This window comes from Lytechinus pictus, chromosome 2, assembly GCF_037042905.1.
Source record: "Lytechinus pictus isolate F3 Inbred chromosome 2, Lp3.0, whole genome shotgun sequence".
NCBI classification, from domain to species: Eukaryota; Metazoa; Echinodermata; class Echinoidea; order Temnopleuroida; family Toxopneustidae; genus Lytechinus; species Lytechinus pictus.
In genome coordinates this window covers 47,055,479-47,070,566 of record NC_087246.1, presented here as the reverse complement: position 1 = coordinate 47,070,566, position 15,088 = coordinate 47,055,479, and positions in this window count along the sequence as shown.

Sequence of the window (15,088 nt, the reverse complement as noted above, 5' to 3'; positions counted from 1 at the left end):
TTTTTTCCCAATCTAAAATACATACACTCACACCTACACATGCCTATTCATTCACATTTCCTTCTTCAAAACTTCATCTTATTTCTCCTTCCCCAAAATGAAGTCAAATGTTTTCTTTTTATTATTGCACGTAATCAAAAATAACAATTTTAAAGATTCTAATGTATTTCTTGTTATTCCTTCCTCTTTTTTTCTCTCGTATGCCTATCGTATTCAGGGTTCTAATGGGAGCGTTCCCTTTATTACGATAAAGAATTCTGTTACTTATTCGTGATATTGTTGCATTTCTTTTGTAGCATAAATATTTTTTGTACCTCTAAAGGAGGGATTTATTCATAATTCATCACACATGTCATAATAAACTGAACATCACAATATATTTAACATTTTCTTCGGCAATCTCTTATCTGGCTTCTTCAATTCTTTGTAATTATTCTAATTTCCATTTCTCACACAAAAAGGTATTTCAAACTAGAATCTCTTCTGTCTATACCATATCTATTTCTATTATGCAACATTTTATGTATACACCAAAAGGCGACTGTCATTGGTATATCCGTGTTTTTATCGGTATTGATTTTTAGTAAACAAAAAGTATTCACATGAATTTCGACTTTAAAAGTATACATAACAACACTCCTAACATAAGAAAAGAACTGTTTGTTCAAATCACATTCAATAAAAGCGTGTATTAAGTCTTCTTTAACATGACAGTGCGGACAATATTTATCGTCAGCAAGACCCCCATTTAAAAAAGATTACTTCTAACGGGTAATAAATTGTATAAAAGTTTAGAATTAAACTCTCGTAAACGAAGCTCACTTATATATGTCAAGTTTCTTTCAAACACAGAAAACCAGTAAACATCAGTTTGAAATATATTTTCCCAAAAGATACAACATCTATTCGTATAATTCGGTCTTTGTCTTTGTAGCGTAAAGATATTGATGAGAGCTACAATTGAAATGTTGTAAGGGTCTGAGATGAGATTGCAGGTAATTCTGGCGTCATTTTAAAAGTTGAGCTATTTTCGTACGAGCAAAATATTTCAACAACCCTGAATGGAACCCAGCTCCATTACAAACAAGGATTAACGGGCTTTATAATGAAATGATCCCATCTATAAATCATCATCATGGGGTTATCGTATATGCGCGGAATTCAGCCGATTGAAAAATCTAAAGCAACGATACGGTGCCGGGTAACGGCGTCATTAATAGCTTAATCCAGCTACCTACAGATTCCTCTCTGATGTTTCTATAGTGAGGGATTTACTCATGAAAACGAGCAGGTTAACTTACCGGCAACCAATACGGGGGGAGGCTTAGCCAAGCCTCGCGGCTGGCATCGAGCTCTGATCCGTGTATCACGGTTTGGTGTTATTTTATAAAGTGGCGCCACTTTGCAGGGGTAGTGGAAAGAGATGGGGTCGTTCCTCCCTTGTTAAAATGTTTTTTATGTTTGCTGCATGAGAGAAAAAATAGATGTAAAATTTTATTGATGATGATCCAATGTATATAAAACAAGGATTTTTTTGGTGATTGGTCATGGTGATAATGATTTTGGTATATATTAAGTATATGCCTCCGTATAAGTAAATTAAGATAAGAAAAGCTATTGTAAGATTAAGCCCGATTATGACAATTCTTTATGTACATGGTATTGATGAGCAAACTCCAATCTCAAACAAAAGAAAGATATCTCCTCAAAAAATGGGACCTACGCGTTCATTATTAATTGTTGAAATGCTTGTATATGATATATAAGATCACGAAGATATTGAAATATTGACTATTGATTATGGATTTTCGATCAAAATCCATGAATTATCATCGTTTCAACAAACAACCATCCATTTCAACAACGGCATACGGTAACCCCTACCACAGCCCACCATAACACCTAGAGGGTTTACAGACGACAACATATTGCAATGGAAAGTATGTATTTCCTTTTTGGCGCGCTTTTTTTCCCGCCACCTCCCTGTCGCCTCGCCATGCCTCGAGTCGCCCCATGAAAGCATCTCAAGGAAACGAGGGTGATTAAGAGAGCAGGATCATTTCCTAAGCCAACACGTTATCAACCTGTTAGCATCCTATCCCTTTGTTTCAGATGAGACGTTAAGGGACGGAGGGTGACAAAACTAATTTCAACCAACGTGTGAAAATACAGTCCAACGGCCGACGTATGGTATCGCCAAATAATCACCCTGGGGGCCGTAATGAAAAATAGCACCGATTATTAGGGGCCATGCCTAGGAAAAGCTGATGTGTATATCCCCCATGCATGACGCGATGTCATTTGTAGACTGTTGTCATTGGTCATAACGTGAGCAGGATGAACACGGCCGGAGTTAATATTGATATCTCTCGCTTGCATCCGAAATTCAACACGTGATTGTTTTAAGGTTTTTATGTTTCCCATCTCACCGTCGCTTTCAAAGTTCTTTGAGATACTTAATACTCTAAAATATATGTAAACATGGCATTTTAAGACAGGGGCCGCGGAACGGTTTTCAAAGTGGGGGGCTGAGCCAAAAGTGGGGGGGGCTGACCATGCAAAAAATCACAATCTTATGGTCATTTTTACGTTTTTGTACACGGATTTGGAAAAAAGTGGGGGGGGGCTTCAGCCCCCCCCCAGCCCCCCTGCTTCCGCGGCCCCTGTAAGATAATCTCGGAATGAAAATAAACAAAACAATCATTTGGCTTTAAAACAAGACATAAGAGAAGATTGGCGAATAGTATATCAACATCTTCTTCTGATACAAATATTTGCACGAACGAGAATAGTTGAACAAACAACCTCCCATTTATGAGGTTTGTGCAATAGACAAACGACCCAACATGCAAAGAAAATACCAAACTATACGACAAGATTTAGGCAAGTCTTTGATGTTTGCTTGAGATATACGAGTCAAATGAACTTCACTAACTGACTTGTTCTCTAACACAGCAAAAATTGTGGTGTTAACCGGTGTACATAGAGGACCACACCAGTCATTTTGCTCCGGTGTTAAATTGATGGTGTTAGTTTAACACCTATAGGTGTTATAACAACACCTTTGGTTGTTATATTTACACTCTTTGGTGTTATGTTCAATCTCTAGGGTGTAATTTTAACACCTCGGGGTGTGGTCCTCTATTAACACCAACTGGTGTCAGTTTTAACACCACAGTTTTTACAGTGAACACACATCTCATTTGTTTGACATTGTGATCAGAGGCGTACAGATGGGGGCTTGGGGCGCTTGCCCCCTAAATTTTTTCACGACTGAAAAAAGGGAAAAAGGAAAGAGAGAAGGGTAAAATATGATATTATTTTTTGAATATTATGTCAAAATGTATAACAAAATTTGATTTGTAAATAAAAAATGTCGAAATTTTTGTTCTCTCTCGTCTCGCTCGCTTGCAACTTTTTAATAAATTTTGCCCGTTGCGCCATATCTGGCCCCCTCAAAATTTTTGACTCAATACGCCACTGATTGTAATAAATAGCTAATTATGCCATGATATAGCAAGACAGATTCAAACAATGAATAGTTTCAAAAGAAATTTGGAATTTCATTTACTTCCCGCTTGCAAAAGAATATTCAATGTTACCGTTTGCAATCTTAAACCAGATTATATGGGTGTGTTTTGATGGGTGTCTATGGTAGTGGACTTTGATGTTGGTGCGTGCATGTCTTACTCTTTGCTTCATATTTTTATATCGAAAACTCAATAAAAACATGTAATGTACATGACTTTTATTCCTCCCCTATTGCTTTCATTTCTTAGGCCTACACACACTAGACACACTCACACCCTCACATACACACCCACACACCCACACACACACACATATATGTACATAATATATATATATATATATATATATATATATATATATATATATATAATATATATAATATATATCATTATATATTATATATATTATAACCCTAACCCTATAGCTTTGGCAACTCTCTTTTATTTAAATATTTTGTGAAAGAAATGGATGAAGAGAACAATAGTAATGTATAAACATATATGTATATATATATATATATATATATATATATATATAATTATTATTATTATCATTATTATTATATTATGATATATTACACAACTTAAGTAACTTTTTTAAAATTTAGAAATAAAGTATTGAATAAAATAATGAATAGGATGAATAGCATACCTATGGATATAAAGTGGGTAACCATATTAAAGGACATGCAATCATGAAAAGTCGCGTGACCTTATACGGATGTGCAGATCTAAGCGTGCTTGCACGTAGTATCCCATGATAACTTGATTACACTTTGTGCATCATTTGAACCGAAGAGGTAGCAAGAGATATTATTACCCACGGGCGTGCCTTGCATACAGTTTCACCACAAGAATAACAATTTATGTTTACCCGTGCAGTACCCGTGAATTTTAATCTGGTCTCTAGATTTAAAGAAATCTTTTTATATTTCAATCCTCGCTTTAAAGTAAGGCGTCCATCCTTTAAGTTAATTGGAGAAATAAGATTACTGGTGTGTTTTTTTTTACATAACTCATAGATAGATTTTGGTAAAAAGCGCCAATAATTTAGAGGATCCGCCCTGCAGCGCCACCTGTTCCTTTCTGGCAAAGATCAACACACCCCTGAATCATTGCGAGTCGCGCAGGCCAGTGGAACCGGTACAAATTGGCAACTCCGCCAATATCCTTCACTGCACACCGATTACAGCTTATCAAATTAATTTCACGTCTTTAAAAGCGAGCATATGGGCACTGGAAGCAGAAATAGATATTAATTCTCCGTCTTGGGTTTAGACGTTGCGTCAGGGGGCCGGGATAATGCCCCTGCTAAGAGGCTTAATGTGTGGATAATTATTTTACTTGATGAACGCGTAATCGCTGGCGATGAAATTCGAACTAGGTTGAGCATTTAGGTGAAAGAATCCCCATCTTCTTGGGTGTTTTCCTTTTCTCTTAAGCCAATGTCTTGTATTTTGGTGGGTGGAATTTAATTACAGGAAAGTGCATTAACCGTGTTTGTGAGCTGTTGGTCAGTGGGTTTTCAAGGTATCCTGGGTTACCCCCAGAAGAGCTCGATGAGTAGATAGAGGTGCGAAGGCTGGCGTGATGGCCCATGAAGATCGGTGATGGTACATTAGAGATGATAGGGATGCATGGGGTTAAAGGGGGACAACTTCATACCTGTGTGATATGATTGGGACTGGGATCGGGTTAAAGGGGGACAACTTCATACCTGTTTGATATGATTGGGACTGGGATCGGGTTAAAGGGGGACAACTTCATACCTGTTTGATATGATTTGGAGTGGGTGGGTGAAAGTGGGGCAACTTTATACCTGTTTCATATGATTGGGAATGGGATGGAGCCAAGGGGGGCAACTTTATACTTGTCTGATATGATTGGGAGTGAGATGGGGTTAAAGGGGGACAACTTCATACCCTGTTTTATATGATTGGAAATGGGATGGGGGTTAGGGGGTAAATCAATACCTGTTTGATATAATTGGGAGTGGGGTGGGGTTAAAAAGGGGGCAACCTTATACCACGTAGTGTTTGATAGGATTTTATCGACCCGACAGCCTGTTACCAAGCTATCCAATTTCGGCAAGGAACTACTGTTGACTTTCTGAATATAACAAATTATAAGAATTGGCAAAGTCCATGATACTTCATTTCGAGTAAATCAAGAAATTTAACGATTTTATTGTTATTCCAATGAAAATTTTGGACAGTATTTGATTCATGTCGGTCACTTTTTGGTGGAACTTCAAGATAGAAATTAAACACAACATGGAATACTGCCTAAGCAATTATTTCCCATGTTCAAATTAATTTAGCCAAGCAATGTACAAAAAAAATAATATAATAACTCTTATTTACCCATGGAGGGTAGCCACTCTCAGCTATTGTTCCAGCGGGCCCTGCATACATAATAAACATAATAAAACGTTATTAATTATCTCATACGTCGAGCGCCTGACAAGAAGGCAGAAGGTCCCATTTTTTAAGACTATTGGTATGACACGGCCGGGGGTCGAACCCACGACCTCCCGTTCATGAGCCGGACGCTTTACCACTGAGCCACCATGTCCGGTCGTAACCTTAATCCTTACAAGTGTCTTTGGTAAAATAGAACCCCAAGTTTAGTTAATTGCAGATTCGCAAAATAAAAGATGTCTGTTTCTTGCATCTGAAAGTATAGGTGATGAATATTTAAAAAGTTCCCATTCAATTCAATCTATTCCATTTAATTCAATTCAAAGTAAATGAAACCAATAAGCCTGTTCACGGTTGTAAACTGCGCACGTGCAGAAAAAGGTCATTTGAGATAAACCATGAAGGTGGCTTTCAAATTCACTGACAAATGCGTTTGTGATTTGATGATTATTCATGTATTCCTTTCAAAATATTCAAATTAAATAGAGCCTTCATAATCACTGGTATTTGACAGTAGCCTAAACAAAATAGTCAAATGTGCCAAAGGCAGATAATAAAACAGATTTCCAAACTTTATCCCTGATGTACTATTCTAGTCACCTGGTCTATACAATGCCTTTTGTTCTTAGAATTTGAATACTCTACCGGTAAAGCTTACGCAACATCTGCATTTGAAAATGTTAGTGCTTACTATCCTAATGAAAAATCACAAAGGTCATTAGAGAAAAGTTGATCATGAGCTAACCGTTAACTGGCTTATTCAACTCGGTTGTATTCACATTTAGCGAAATCAATTTAATTCATTCAATCCAATTCAATCTAATTCAATTCAATATTATTCGATATTAAGTGGCGCCCCCCCCCCCCAAAAAAAAATGAAACAAAATCACTGCCAAGATTTTAAAAAGGAGAAAAAAATATAAAGGAAATATGATGAAATGTGAAATTATTTTCTAAAAAGTATGTCAAAATCTGTCACAAAATTAGATTTTTGTATCAATAAAGGAAAAAATATAAAGGAAATATAATGATTTGAATATTATTTTCTAAATAGTATGTCAAAATCTGTCACAAAATTAGATTTTTGTATCAATAAGTTTTAAAAAATTGCCCAACACTCATTGTCTGGCCCCCTCAAACTTTTTGTCCCAATATGCCAATAACCCTATTCAAGATATAAAATTGCTTTCGTGGACATAAAAGGAAATCGTAAGGGATATACATACAATGTATATACATGTATATCTCTTTGCAGTATAAATAAGGCATGAACAACAGGAAATTTGCATTCGACTGCAGATATTGCCCTACACCATCTACGGTACATTGTCCTCATGGCTATTCATTATCTTAAATTCTTGTAAAAATCCATTGTTTTTGCTCACTCAACTGAGGAGTCAATAACTCTTCTTGGTATAGAACTCGGTCACGACTCTTCAATGAGGTTTATGCTTGTCACCCAGTGGAAGACTCCCCCCCCCCCCCCCCCCCCCCATTGAATGGGTTACGGTTTAAAAGCGCGCGAAATAGAGAATAGTGATGCGATCCAGCTCCTGGAAGATACCCGATCATCATGCGTGCACAATGAAAACAGATGGTCCGGTTATGTGTCACTAATCTTACATTGTGAAATGGGTACGGAGAAGATGAAAGATGCATCATTACCGCGACGATGATGATCACGAAGACATGGACGTTAGTAATACTGGACATGGAAATAAACGATGAGTGGGAAGATGGTGATGAAGATGATTTGTTTCAAGTTCATCACTTTTATCATCATCATCTTCATCAATAACAACTGATGATTGATGATTTTCAATTTCAATTCATTTATTAACCATATAAAAAATATTTAAATACAATGTAAAAATAACATAATATATAAATGCATAAATGTGACAAAACATGCAAAATATAAATATACAACAAATAAATATAATTTATGATGATGATGATGATTATTATTATCATTATTATTAATATTATTGTTATTGTTGTTTTGTTCCTGCTGCTGCTGTTGTTATTATTGATATCATTCATGGCGATTATGTTAATTATAGCGACGATGGTGGTGGTGATGATTATGATGATGATGATGACGATGATTATGATATATACAGTTTTGTAAATTACTCCTGATGAGAACAATACTGGGGTATACTAATGACAATGACGATTATTGGATGGGATTCGACTTTTTAATTTAAAAAAAGATAAAAGGTGAAAACAGAAAAACACGGCCATAACAAAAAAATTACTCAAGAGCCTTAGAATTTAAATCAGCGTAAGATATGAAACACTTATTTAAATACAAAAAAAGCAAGAAAGATTATTATGGGTGAGATGGGCACGTCAAAGACAATTAAAGGCCTATTGACTGTTCACTCTTTCCTTTTAATAAATCAAAATCAATTGTGCACAAAACTTTAATATGAAGATAACGGAAATGTACTATGAGCTCCTCAATTAGTCAGGACGAGTTACAGGTTGGATAATTTTGACATTTTTAGTGCACATGCGGAATCTGCATCGTCAGGCGCAGAGAGGGTTGAGGTTGCGTTGCCTCGGAGACACCCTGCTTTTTTTTTTTTTTTTTTTTTTAGCTTGTCACAGTTTTATAAAACGTTTAACTACTTTTCGCGAATGGCGATAATCATATTTTTGCTAGTCAATATTTCTGGAGAAAAGTGTCTCTACCTTGGTAATCTGCATCCGCTCAAGTCTCTAATGGTTTCATTTGTCAATTCGAATATTATATATGTTATACTTTATAGAGCCCTGTAAAAGTACTTTTACCTTCTCCGTTATACAAAATTCCAAAAGAATACTCTCTGGTCTATTACGACACGACTTGTATTTATTTCCCTCGAATAGGATCTCTTTACACGTCGAGTCACGCATCATTTCTTATTCCCATAACGAGATTCCTTGTTTTTCGCGCGGAAAATGAAATTCGCTGGGCAATTTCGGGCATTCGTATAATGATGAAAGCGATGTGAAATAACAAGATTGGAGCGAGATAAATAGCGGGAGAGAAAATGATGGCGGGGTGTTTTAAGGCAGAAGATAGGCGCAAGGTGCAATATGATATCGGTTGGGATATACGGAGTATGTAACTGCTTTCATAAAAGGATTTGGGGGGCGAATCTGGCAGGGGGATTTATGGCGAGGTTATTGCGTATTTTGCCGGCTTTGTGGACGGCGGTCAACTGTACTTGTGGCTCTCACGTGATAAAATCCCCCCTAAACCTGTTGAAGATTGGCGTGAAAATGCAATAACCGTCAAATATTAATGTAGCATCGACGGGGAATCTCAGAAAAGGTGATGTTGCAAGATGAAGAATCCGCCGACCAACATACACGACATACCCTGGATATACAACAAACCACGAAAATGCGACATATGCCGAGAATTCGAACATATTGTACTTCTTATCTTTTTAAATGCACATCGTCTGTTACAAAGTATGCTGTAAAGGATTAAATCGTAATGGAATTATATAATTTCCATTTATGAATAAAATATGTGACGGTATGGACTTATTATGACACCTTACAAGACGAAGAAATTCATGGATGTAAATGAAGATTTGGCTGCATATTATATGAAAAGATGTGCGACATTCGGTCTTAAGCTCGGATCGGCCCGCATTAAACATGGCACGTATGCAATCCGATTTTAGACAACGAAAAAAAAAATGTTGGAGCATTTGATTTGAAAATTTCTAACTGTAAGACCTAAACGGTCAAAATTTCCGAAAAGTGGTGTATATGTTATCATTAAATGCCCGTCTATTGAGATCCTCCATGTAGGAATAAAGGCGAAATCAATTCAAAATCGTATAGTGACGACATGGCTTTGAAACCGATATGGACTTAAAGTTTGCAGTATAAAGCAAACGTTTGATTTTAATATTACCAGGATTATTTCAAACTTCAAATACTTGTTTGAACTGTCATATTTAATGGGAAAAAATAGATTTCTTTAAAACAAACTGGTTCTTTGCGGTGGGATTAATAAGAGAACATTGTGTAGGCATACACTGTCAGGCTTCTAATCCCCTCGATGCACTTTTTGCAACGTTGCATAAACCTCGCAAAAAAAAAAGCATAAGAGTGATGAATTTGAGTTTGTACATGCATGGGTGGAAATCCCAGGGGGGACGCGTCCACCTACCCAAAATAGTAGGGGGACACAATATCAAATGTCCCCCTACTATATTTGGTCTTTTACGATGGAAGAAATACATCATTCAAAATTGAAATAAAACATGTACTTTGGTCGAAATGACCTTACATTTGGGGTGATAACTTTTTTTTTTTGCTTGTCAAATTTTCCAGCCCCTGGTCCCCCCCCCCCCGGGTCCCCATACCTTTGGGGAGAGATTTCTGCCCTTGAGTACATGCACTGGTTGGTCATGATTATGGTCTCATAGTAGGAGGTCAACAGTTTTCCCACCCAATCTAATTCAAATAAATTTAAAGATAAACATTTAACAAATTAAGGTCTGTCCCCTATATTACAGCATACAACTTGAACACACTTAGTTGCTATATATATTATATTTTAACATGAAAATTAGGCAATTATCTTTCAAATGAAAATTAATTCAAAAAATGATATATATGTCAACATTGCGTACTTGAACTGCTGTATCATATAAAGCCTACATCTTTTCGCAATCCATACATCAAATTATAAGTTATTTTTAGTAGTAAGTGTATCTTTCTGTTTCATTTTCTATCTCATTCGTTTTTCCGGTAATATCATGAATAACCAACGTCAAACAAAATGCGAGTACTGCGGTATTTTATTGCAGCAAATGGGGCAACTGTACATGTTTGGTGTACATTGCAACTACTGCAGCAAAATTGTATTGCCCGCAGTACTCTGAAAATTTTTACAACTTCCCGTTTTTGTTATCTTGATAATTTTCTGACGTCTTATCATCCACTTTCATCATCATCGTTCTTTATCTTTGAAACGTCTTTCAGTTATTTGGAATATAAGGCATTAATTCTCGCTATCTTTTTTCTTTGAAATAAAGCAATCAATAATTAATGTCAAAACTATTTCATCGGTGATATGGATATTTAATATAAAATCAAATAAAGCAAGAGGGCAATGATTACATAAATTACATGTATAAAACACTAAACGAGTCGGGTTTTATACTGCAGATCAGGCATTGGAATTTGATGCGTCTAGTTTTAAATGCGACATCATCAAACGTTGATGGCGGCAAAGCGGTTTTGTGTTGTCGCTTATGTGAAGGAAGGTGTCAATTATAATGCTGCCACATAACTCACTGCGCTATTTAACCGAATTTTAAAATCTTTTCTTATACTACTACTGCAAGCAAATAAACAATTCCTAAAATAATATCGATGGTATATATCAGTCTACCATATTTTAAACAAACACAAACCTATTCCCTCTATAATTATCTAATATTTCACTTACATCTTGATTCCAATCATTCACTCTAGATAAATCCCTCTCCATAAATCTCTCAGTAAAATATGTGTATGATTTTTTTCAATAGGGACAACACAAACAGAATAGAATCTGTAACAGGATATCAATGTTAAAACATGGCATATTCATTAGAGCATCTTAAGTTGCTTATCATTGCACATATAATAATAACAATGTACTGTAGCTGCATTACACAAATGACAGACAGTAATAATTATTCATAGAATACGCATAAATATACAACCAGTTATGTTATTATACACAGTAATATAATTAAATTCATCGAGTTGGGATTTATAAAGGTTTTTTATAAATAACATTTCAAATACACAGTTATATCATAATTAGTATGATTTAAATCAATGAAAATATCCAACAAAATACAGTTGGTAGTTATATTTACATGGAGCAATAATGGGTCATGATTTGTTTTCATTTTTATTTTCCTCAGCATGAACGGTTATAATTATTCATAGATTACGCGACATGGGGGAGTACCAAAAAGAAATGATACAAAAACAAAGTAAATCAAACAATACATAGAGTATACATTCCATTCTCTGCCTGTATTTTAAACAGTACCCAATACTGATATACGTCATATAAATAGTAAAAAATATATTATTAAATTATGAAAAATGTATGAGATGTCAAACAGACGTCTCTGCTACTGAATGAGATGTCTTACAGGTCTGTTACAGATTCAGATGTCTGACAGATGCCTCTGATTCATATGTCTGACAAGTGTCTCTGACAGACATCTCGGATTGATGTCTGGAAGATGTTTCTGATTCAGATGTCTGACAGGCTTCTCTGATTAAGAAATCTGTGCTATCGATTGAATGTCTGGCAGACATGTCTGATTCAGATGTCTGTCAGGCTACTACTCGAGATGTCTGATCGGCATTTCTGATTTACACATCTCTGTTACTAATTCAGATGTCTGACAGATTCTCTCTGATTCAGATGTGTAACAGATGCCTCTGCTACCAATTGTGATGTCTGAAAGAATTCCTCGAGACTGGAAAAATAAGTCTTCTTAAAACTTGAAACATGCCTGATTTCTCTGAGCTCCCAGGGACCCTGCTAATCACTAGGATACTTTCAAGTCCAATTTACAGTTAAAAGTAATTTGCAAGTGTCATGAGTCACAATGGCATCTCCTTCAGTGACAACAAGCCTTAATACTACATCAATGGTCGAAAAACATATGCCCCCCCCAAAAAAAAAAAAAAAAGACACTAGCCATGAGTAGATCAATAAGTAAATTAAATTCAATCAATCATATCAGTAAATAATTGATTCTAATCAGATGGAGAATAAGTTGGGTTTTTTTTTAAGTTGCACAATGTTTCACAAATAATGATCCATTTATGTTGTATAATGCAAAAGAGTCATAAATTCCTGGTCATAATACAGGCTTAAACTGATGAATACAAATTGCATACTACATGTAGTTAAATTATTGCAAAATTTTCAACAAATGTGGAAAGCTGATTGATAATAGATCATGAAATTGTAATAATATCAAATATATATAAAGTCTTTATTAATGTACTACGGAATAACTAGGAAAATGTAAAAAAAATATATATCCTTCATCGTAGTGAAAATATTTAAACATAAAAATAACATACAGTACACATAGATAGAGAGAGTGAGAGAGAATGGAAGGCATAGATTTAATCAAGGTTCCACAGAGTCAGCATTGTTTTAAGCTATGCCTACCATTGTTCTCTATTTCTATTTATTTCACAACATAGTCCAACCCAGAAAAATGTTGATTTGAATAAATAGAGAAAAATCAAACTAACGTAATGCTGAAAATTCCATCAAAAATCAGATGTAAAATAAGAAAGTTATGACATTTTAAAGTTTCAATTATTTTTCACAAAACAGTGATATGCACAACTCAGTGACATGCAAATCAGACAGACAATGATAATGATGCCCCTCACTCACTATTTCTTTTGTTTTTTATTGTTTGAATTATACAATATTTCATTTTTTTACAGATTTGACGATAAGGACCAACTTGACTGAACCACATGGTATCAAGCAATGCTAATTCCAAACGTTCAGGGAGGAATTAATCATTGTCTCACTTGACAATGAGGAAAATATAATATTTTTTATTTTGTATAGTAAAATACAAAAGAAATGGTGAGTGGATGATGTCATCAGTCTCCTCATTTGCAAACCAACCAATGAATTAAAAAATCATAATCTATCATTACCCAAATGACGATAACAACTAGTCTGGTAATAACGTTACAGGTGAATAGAAATGTTACATTTAGAGGTCTGTATTTGTTTAGATATTATATTGAAATCTCTTCTTAAAAACTAATCTGAAATAGAGAAAATATTATTTTTTATCACTGGCAAGTCTTTGTAATGGCAGTTATACTTTCCAAAGAAAATTTCTAATTCTAATTGTGTTACTTGAAAATGGTACAAACAAATAATCTAGTCTTACTATAGTCTTACAAGATGGATACAAATATCTCAAACTAAAATATCTAGAGAAAGTATTTTTGAATGGTGGAAAAAACCTGAAAATTAAATCTGTTGTTTCATAATGATAATGAATATCTCTCAGTGCATAACCTACATGTACCAAAATTTAAACAGATATCCCCAGCATGAACCTGAATTTCATTAAAAATAGATGTTAATCTAAAAAGATTTCCAGTATGTGTCAAGCAAACCCCCTCATTAATATAGCATATCATAGTATACATGTAGATAAATGGACTGCTATGATGGGCGTGGTTGTTTCTAGAGCCTATGCGATACCTGTGAGCCAAAAGAAATAACATGCCTTAAATATCAAAGCAATCTGTATAGATTTCATGAACAATTTGATATAAAGAACCGATTCTAAATTCCAAAGTCTTAACTATGTAAGCTAGATCTTGCATTTAATTGAACTGTTAATGTTAGATCTTAACAATAACATCAAATCTAACAAAAAATCTGATGCTATAGCGTTGTGTGTAAGCGTGCCTCACCGGTGTATTCAGTGCAGGTGTGAATGCAGTTGGAAAACACTCCATCGAAAAGGACGCAAGTGTTGGTCCCGTGTATAGGAGAGTCACAACCTATGCACGTTAAAACCAATACACTATTCGTCAAAGGGTAGGGTGTTCACCCGGTGTATTGCACCTGCCGGTCCCCGGTACTACAATACTGCAAGAATCTTCAGGATTGAAGGAGGCAGTCAGTGTAGCTTGAAACCTTGAAATCTAGGCTATAAGTTAACCTGGGATTAGACCTGGCCTAAATAGACCTAGGATTGAGATCTCAGTCTTCATGTCAAACAGCACTTTCGTCAGGCCCTGCCTTTTGCAAGTCTTGATGATTTGCAACGACAGTCAAAGCTGATTAATCCGTTAATCTGCAGTCAGTAGATCAACCGGCTTTAGGATTAGGGGAATAGTTCCAAGGGGGCTCGGGGCGAAATGATTTTGACCACGAAATGCACAAAAGAGCCCTGGAAAAAAAAAATGGCCCTGAATATTCCCCATTCTCTGCAATGTTAAGGCTTATTAAATGTTACAGATTTAGGCAGTAGGTTATGAAAAGTAGCCCCCCCAAAAAAAAATAATAATAATGAATAAATAAAAATAAATAAATAAATAAATAACTAAATA